The following is an 8,257-nucleotide window of genomic DNA, read 5'->3' as shown; positions in this document are numbered from 1 at the left end:
GAATTCTGAGAGCATGCAGTCACCTCAGCAACACACAGTGCACTTCCACTGACCCTGAGCCAGCCCTGTTTGTGGCTTGAAGCAAATTATACCCATAATGGAGGTACTTAGAGGCAGAATCTCTCTGCCTATCCCTAGCAAGACTCAGAATATGCTTGGTAAAAACCCGGGAGCAGTATTTGCTCTGGTGCTGTGGGAAAAGTGAGTGTCACACAACCACAGCCAGCCATCAGGGGCTGCCTCCAGAAACAAAAAAAAAAAAAGGAGAACAAGATAAAAGGAAAGAGAAGGAAAATGAAACTCAACAGAGTGTAAGAGTTAAATCTAGGACCCAGTGAAACTAATTAGGAGACTAAAGCACCCAGTGTAATTACATTTCTTTTCTCCGTCTTCCCCCCACAAGATAAAAGCATGCAAATAAAGTACCTCTTTTCCAGCAATCTAATGCAATGAAAATGTAATATATTGCCAAATATCAAGTAATGTATTTTACTGGAAAATTAGAAAAGCAATACTGTTTGTTTACTCTAGGACTGAGAATGATCTGAATGAGATCTCTTTTGTAGGAAATTTTTGTGTATTCACAGAGGTCTGCACACTACTCAGAAATGGAGAGCAATCTCTTTGAAACAATAACAAATATTCAGTCTTAAGAGCTAGATGAGATAAGAAATCGCATTATATACTGACCTATATAGCAACCCATCAAAAGTAAATTCATTATTTTTATTATTTAAAACAGCACTTTGCAGGCATTACCTAATTCTTCTAGCCTCCCCTTGTTTATAAATAGAGATGCTGAGGAAAAGAGAATGTCCAGAATCATACCCATCTAAAGAGTGGAAATAAACTGAAACATCAGGAGCTCTTTGCTTTCAGCCTGTGCTCAATTCTCTGAATCTCTTGCAAGGCATATGGAACAGAAGCCAAAGTTTAGAAAATTGCTGGTGATGTTGCAGACAAAAGGAGACATTTGTCTTCGGGTCAGACACATTAAATTGATTGTGGGATGACTCCAAGAAGACCATAAGAGCTTGAGTCATCCTACAACTTGAGTCACATGCCTTCTTCACAGGAATAACCCTGGAAGGCAGAGTGAAAAAACCCACCCTATCTCTCTCTTCCTGGCAGATGGCATTGCAGCCAGTTGGCAGAAAGCAGAATATTACATCTTGATGGAAAAGGATACGACCTTTTCGGCTCCAAATATAACGACTGTCAATGTATGGTTCATTCAAAGGATATGGCTCCAAATATAATGACTGTCAATGTATGGTTCATTCATGTCTGCTTTACTAGTAACCAAAACTAGAAACAAAAATGTGTCAAATATGTATTTCAACAGTCATCTGCAGTTTTTTCTTCAGGAAGAATCTTTTACAGGACACCAAGACAGAGACAAAAATCTTACTGATTAATTTAAACTGTCTTGTTCTTTTAAATATTACAAGCTGGGTGCTATAGTATCATGTCCAAACCCCACCCAGTAACTCAGCCGCACACAGCTCACTCCTCTCCTGTGGGATGATGGGATGATGATGAATGAATCAGGAGGGTAAAAGTGAGAAAAATTGTGGGCTGAGATAAAGACAATTCAGTAGGTAAAGCAAAAGCCATGCACAGAAGCAAAGCAAAACGAGGAATTCAGCCACCACTCCCTGTGGGCAGGCAGGTGTTCAGCCATCCCCAGGAAAGCCAGGCCCCATCACACACAATGGTGACTTGGGAAGACAAACACCATCACTCTGAACATTCCTTCTTCCCCCAGCTTTATATGCTGGGCAAGCCACCACGTAGTCTGGGATATCCCTGTTGCCAGCTGGAGTCAGCAGTCCTGGTTGTGACACCCCCCAGCTCCTTGTGAAGCCCCAGCCTCCTCACTGATGGAGTGGGGTGAGAGGCCTTGGTGATGTGCAAGCACTTTGCAGGAATGACAAAACCATCCCTGTGTTATCACCACTGTGTCCAGCACAAATCCAAAACATATCTCTGTGCCAGCTACTCTGAAGAAAATTATTCTCAGCCAAAACCAGCTTAGATAAGCAGCAATGTAAAATTACTCAGGGACATTTCTGCCATATTCAGTGTAAAGAGATGGCAGAAGATAGTTTGCCATACAAGAGTGCCTGTCTTAGAAACATATTTAAGGGTGGAATGTGCTGTGTTCTGCAGGTAGCTGTATTTTCTTATTAATAACATGGTGAAAGGATAAGGTTTTTAAGGATGCTTAAGTCTGCATAGCTATTGCTAAATGAAAAGTGCTGAAATTGTTTCTATTTTTAGGATATATATGTTTTTAGGATATATATATATACATATATTACAACGATAATTATTCAGCCTGTATTGAAGCTCCATATCAAATCTATAGATAACTACATATCTTTTAGTAGTAGGGGTACTTCTTCTGGTCAAACAAGAAACCCCCATATGTAGGAATGTTTTCTGCATGCCCACACTGTCATGCATTTAAAATTTACACTGCAGCCATGTGTGCTGGAAACATAAAGATATTACCAAACTTTCATATGGCCAACTTGAAAAGAGTTTTCTAGGATGGCATATTTCCAAGGCATGTGGATTAAAATGTGTGGTGAAAAGTAGAGAGAAATTTACTTGCTGCCATATATTATATCTAAATTAGTCCTTTCTTTTTTCCATATCCTTCACACCACAGACATGGATGAACATGGGGCTACAAATTCAAGTTAGTCTAAATTCTGGACTAGAAACATCGTATCAGTACATCAGAAAATAAAACCTACCTAATGCAGGAGTTGTAACTCAGGGTGATACAAGACATTCTACAGTAACATGCTTAAGGAGGAAACCAAACTGTGAACAAAACAGGGAAGTTATCCCTTAAAGTACTTCTTTTTCTTTCCATGAGAGTAAGAGAGAGTAAAGGAATGCTATTTGACTGATTAAAAACCTAAGACTTTCTACACAGTGCACAGATATTCTTATTTAAGGAAAAGATTGTAAAAGAATATTTCGAAGAAAAATCAAATATCTCTTTCCTATGAGTTGAATAGGATACCTATAAGGTAACAAAGGAGAAAAGATTAAAAAGATGTGTTTAATGTCTGTAAAAGCATAATCACATTGTAAGGCTATTACATTTATTAGAAGACAGCAAATATATATATATAATGACAGTATATAATTAGTAACAGAGGGAAACAAGGAAAAATATTTTAAAAGCCAGAATCTACCTTTTGGTGGTGCTTTCATTCCTTTTCCTTCCATCCTCATATGGGGGAAATCTTTATTCTTCTGTCTGTTTCCTTTCTACATGCTTGGTTAAAAATCCATTGCAATATTTCCCCTGATCTCAGCATGCTTTGGATCAGACCTTACTCTAATAGGCATAGGCTAATTTGTGTGAGACATTTATATTATCTTCTTTCTGCTGCAGTCATGTGCAATAGTTATATTACACTTTTTTGATGGCTTCAGTTAATGAAGAATAGCTTTAGCTCATTTCAGATCTTGTCCAAATATACCCACTGGATGTAATATTACGGCTGAGCTCTCATTATAATGATGACATGATAAAGATGACCTACAATTTTTGGAGAGACATTATCAGACTCCTTATGCTATCCATTCATCGTTCCAAACAAAATCGTTCCATCCATCGTCAACAAACAAAAATATATTCTCATTCTCTATCAAGAAGTCTCACAGGACACCAAGAAAGCATCTGCAGGATAATTCAATCAATGACCTCAGTATCTTTGAAGTTTGTACTGCACAGCCTTTTGAAATCCAGTTGGACAAACTTTTATAACTTGCTGTGTGATAGTTAATTCTCTAATTTGGTAAGAAAAGCTTAAAAAAAAATCGAGCCAAAGAGACAAAATTGAAGATAATGTGGAAAGTGTGAACAAAGGAGAATGGAAGAATCTTAAAATCTGCATTAGTGCTGTTCGATCAAGGATTAGAAGCTTCTGATAACATTAACATAAATTTCTCATTGCTTTGGAGCAATCAGGCCCAGATGACTGAAGCTTTCTCACAAAAATTGAGCTTTCTGAAAAATACTGAATAGGAAACTAAGACATTAGGAATGTGATGAAAAAAAAATTAGTTCTTCAGTATTCTTAACTTCTTTGTATCTTACAACCATCATGGATATGCTTCTTATCAAATGGATTGAGATAATTAAATCTCTGATCCACTTCCCAGGTAACAGGTAATATAATGCCCAAATTTGTTGTAAGATGTTGAAATAAACAAAAAACTAAACAACTGTGAGGATGTTAAACCACATAAATGACATATTTTGCCTACAACAAATGTATAGATATTTCTGTTGAAGACAAATAGTTTAAACTGTTAAAAAATCACTAAGAGGTACTAGTAAAGGGCTTGATTATGTTTGCTTGGTATTAAAAGTGGTGGATGAGCCTCCAGTGCAAAGGTGTAACTGAGTATTTCTGTAAATAACTTCTGCAACAATTGGTCCTATCAGTAGAACCAATCAACCCAAAAATAAAATGAAATCTGGTCTATTAAAAATAATCTGCCTTTTACAAAAAGAGATGCTCCCTAGCAATTATGAAATGTTTTTTTCTTTTATAAAGAATATACATTACAAAGACAAGATATGTCTCTCAAACCTGTTAAAATCATCTGAAAGACCTATATACTGCTCTTTTGATGTTACAATTCTGTAATCAACAAAGTAAAGCAAGAGAATTGTGCAGGAAATTACTGTTTGCCTGATATTAGGCAAAAATATAAGAACTTTTACTTTGAAACAGCAAAGCCCTCTACTCTGAAAAGTGTTTATTGCCATTTCACGTGTTACATCAATAAATATTTCTGCTTCTTAAGCAAAAGTATTTTCACAAAGAAAACACAAGGTATGTAGGCTAAAAAATGGCTCCAAGTATCTGGAATTAGGGCATACTTCTCCTGTTAGACTTTGTCTTTAGTGCTCAATAAATCAGTTGTCTTACATATTATGAGTCAAAGAATGAAAGAACATCAGCTCTGATTGTATTGATTAAAGCACAGTGTGGCAGAGATGACACTGAACCACATTACTTTGAGGAGATCCATCTGTGGAACATCTGGTGATTCCACCAGCTAGGGAGACAGGATTCCATGAGTTCCTCACACTTGCCAAGCTTTGAAACACGAGTAATAAATATTCCCAGTAAGACATGTAATTTCAAAGTGAAGTTTTTTGCACCACTAGAGTTATTTAGGAAGAATGATGAATATGGGGACATACTTCTGTAGCGATATTTTTGAGGAAAATTTTTTTACTTTTCTTCCCATTTATATAATTCATTAAACTATTTCAAACAAAATTCTGTTAATTAGATCAGATTTATGGTAAAAAAATTTTGAAGGAACTTTTAGAGAAAGCAGCTACAGTGTATAATTCAGATTCTTTCCCTCACTGCATGCAGCTTCTTGATTTTCAGATATTATTTTATAGCCTTATTTTTTCCCTTGAGCTCCAAGACCTAACACTAAGGGGCACCAGAGAACTGAACTGCATTTGTTCACATCCATCAGGAACCAGCTACTGAAACTAAGTTGCAAGTTATTCACCGTGCTAGGTGGAGAGTGAATGGGGCTTTGGGTGAAACGCAAGAGGCAAAACAACAGTTCTGCGTGACGCGTTCTCTGTTACAGAAAACTGTCACTGGGAAAGCAAGGACATGCTCATTTTGAAAATACCAAATGTCTTGTTATAGTTTATTTCTAGGTGTTGAAAAAGAACTCACTCTATTTTTTTTTCCAGAAAAAAGTTGGGAAATGTGTGAAAATATTAAATGACATGAAAATGGATTTTTTTTTCAGAAGCCAAGTATATCTAAATCATCCTAGTGTACTGACTTTGAGTATATTTGCTTTTATCTTAGATAAATGTAAATAGAGGAGCAAAGACTTAGGAATTCATTTTTATATTAAGTTTCAAAGGAGATCTGAATACCAGCACATTTTCATTACCAATTCTTGAAGTTCCCCTATGGAGATAAAGAACTTTTATAATTTCATTGTGGATTGCAAAATTGCCAACTATCGTCTCATTTTCCCAACAGGATGAAAGGGAAACAACATTAAAAAAAATTATATAAATTGAGCCTCTTTGCCAGGCGTGGACTCCAAAGCTCACGTTTGTCTGTCAAACACAGAATAATTACACAGTTACTGCCACATATCTTAGTAGACCACATTTTGAAAATCTCAGACCTGATGTCAGGAATCTGTTGCTTATCCCACTTATTTTTGGTTTGGATGTTCTTTTTTCTTTTTTCTTTTTTTTTCCCTGTATTTCTGCTTCAGTTCCTTTATCCTAGCAAGAAATGCATAATCAAATTAGCAAAAGGAAATTAAATAAATCATGTTACACTTTAGAGTAGTCAAATTGTCCCGAATGCTTTTTAAAAGCTTGATCACAGCCTTGTCCCAAAACAGAAAGATTACAAAAAGGCAAATTCAGTACAAGAGCCAGTATGTCAAATCATTTCAATTAAAGCTCCAAGACCAAAATTAATAATGTACCATTAGCAGACAGTGTGAGCTGATTGACTGAAAATTGTAAAGACATTCTTCTTTGAGCACTGTAGACCTTTCCTTACAATATTAACACTTTTTTCTGTGGCTTTAAATACCCTATCAAAATAAAATCCACAGAAAACTTCTGCTTGGTCTCGTATTTGACTCATAGATCCTGTAAGGCCAGATGAGACCATTATGAAAATGTGCTTTGAGCCCCAGCACGACACAGGGCCTAGAACCTCTCTCAGCAATTCCTACCTCAGGTCTGCATCTTCTGTTTGAGGATCAGGATCTCCTTTTGAAAAACATCCAGCCTTGATTTATTGCTCAAAGTGACAGAAATTTCAGCACATTTCTTGGTAAGATCACCCTTCTGTTAATGACAGCTGCAGTCAGATAAGGTACAAGTTTTGTTTGCTTCTGATATGGTTTAGTCTCGGGTCTTTTCCCACTACACTTTTTTGAAGCAACTCAAGAACTATCAGCAAGCTGTATTAGTTTACAGACCATGTTTGTTAAGAAAAAAGGCTTTCTTTAACCAAAAAATGGGGCAAAGCCACTCTTTGCGATATACTGCACACCTTTTCCAGGGGCAATTATCAGTTCCTCGGGATAGAGAAAGCCTCTGGAACAAGGAAAAATATGGTTTCTAAACCGTCTGCCAGTCCAGTGGAGAAATTAAAATACGTCTTGGTACGCTATCCTGTGACCAGACAGCATAGCTGATGTCTCGAGGTGAACACCAGGTCTTCAACTGTTAGTGTCCAACCTCTAGCTGGCACCTGCTCTTGTCTTATGGGTGGGATGGTTCTGTTGCTGTTACATTAAGGTGCATAAGTCAGCCAGAAGAAAGGAGTGAGAGACACTTTGGGGTGCCCAAAGAGTATGTTTATTTGAGCAAGAGACCTCCACAGTTGGAGGACAGATAGTATTTGGATCTCTGTCCTGGGTCCAAGTGGAGATCATCACCCCAGGTGATTTCATCATCCTAGAAGGAGGGCTCAGCCTGGCCCCACTGTCTTTCTCTCTAAGCAGTGATGTCTAAACAGGGGAACACACAGACAGGCCATATTTACCCTGCCCATGGGCTGAACCAGGGTTTTGCAAAACTTCTCTTGCGGAAACAGCTTGGGATTTATGGTCATTTTGCTTTACAGCTTTCTGACTGAGAGACAGGCAACTGTGTTCAGACATTTTACTGTGTGGCCAAAACTGGCCAGGATGCAGAGCCTGTAGTGTCATGTGCCATTTGTGATTTGCTATGACAAGGACAGACACGGAGACAGAGCTCTCCAGCCACCATCCTGCGTGGACATGGTGTTCCACGGCCACAAAGGGAAGGAGACCCTGAAGGAGAGAGGGCTGGACAGTACTACTGAGCAGTCCCTTCGGCGAGATGACTAGAAAGAGTTGCATCGAGGAAGCCCTTTGAAGGGTCCATGTGGTCCCCAGTGTATCACCCACCTCCTCCTCCTCAGGCAGGAGGAGGCAGACTTGCTGCTGCTGCCAATGCGCCAGGATAGAGCGATCTCGGCGCGGGAGGAGATGACGCAAAAGGCAGAGCTCCCACCAAAAAAGTGTTTCTCCAGGACGAAGATGGCGGCAACTTAGCCCAGGGGCCCAAGATGCCTGTGCCCATCGGGGGCCCCCAGCCAGGCAGTTCCGCCCCGTGCGCCCGGGGACACCGCGCCCGGCGGCAGCAGCGGCGGGCGCCCGCGCGCCCCCTGCCCCG

The sequence above is a fragment of the Geospiza fortis genome, unplaced genomic scaffold (genome assembly GCF_000277835.1).
Source record: "Geospiza fortis unplaced genomic scaffold, GeoFor_1.0 scaffold366, whole genome shotgun sequence".
Lineage (NCBI taxonomy): Eukaryota > Metazoa > Chordata > Aves > Passeriformes > Thraupidae > Geospiza > Geospiza fortis.
The sequence above is the reverse complement of the archived record's forward strand: the minus strand, read 5'-3'. Positions refer to the sequence as shown.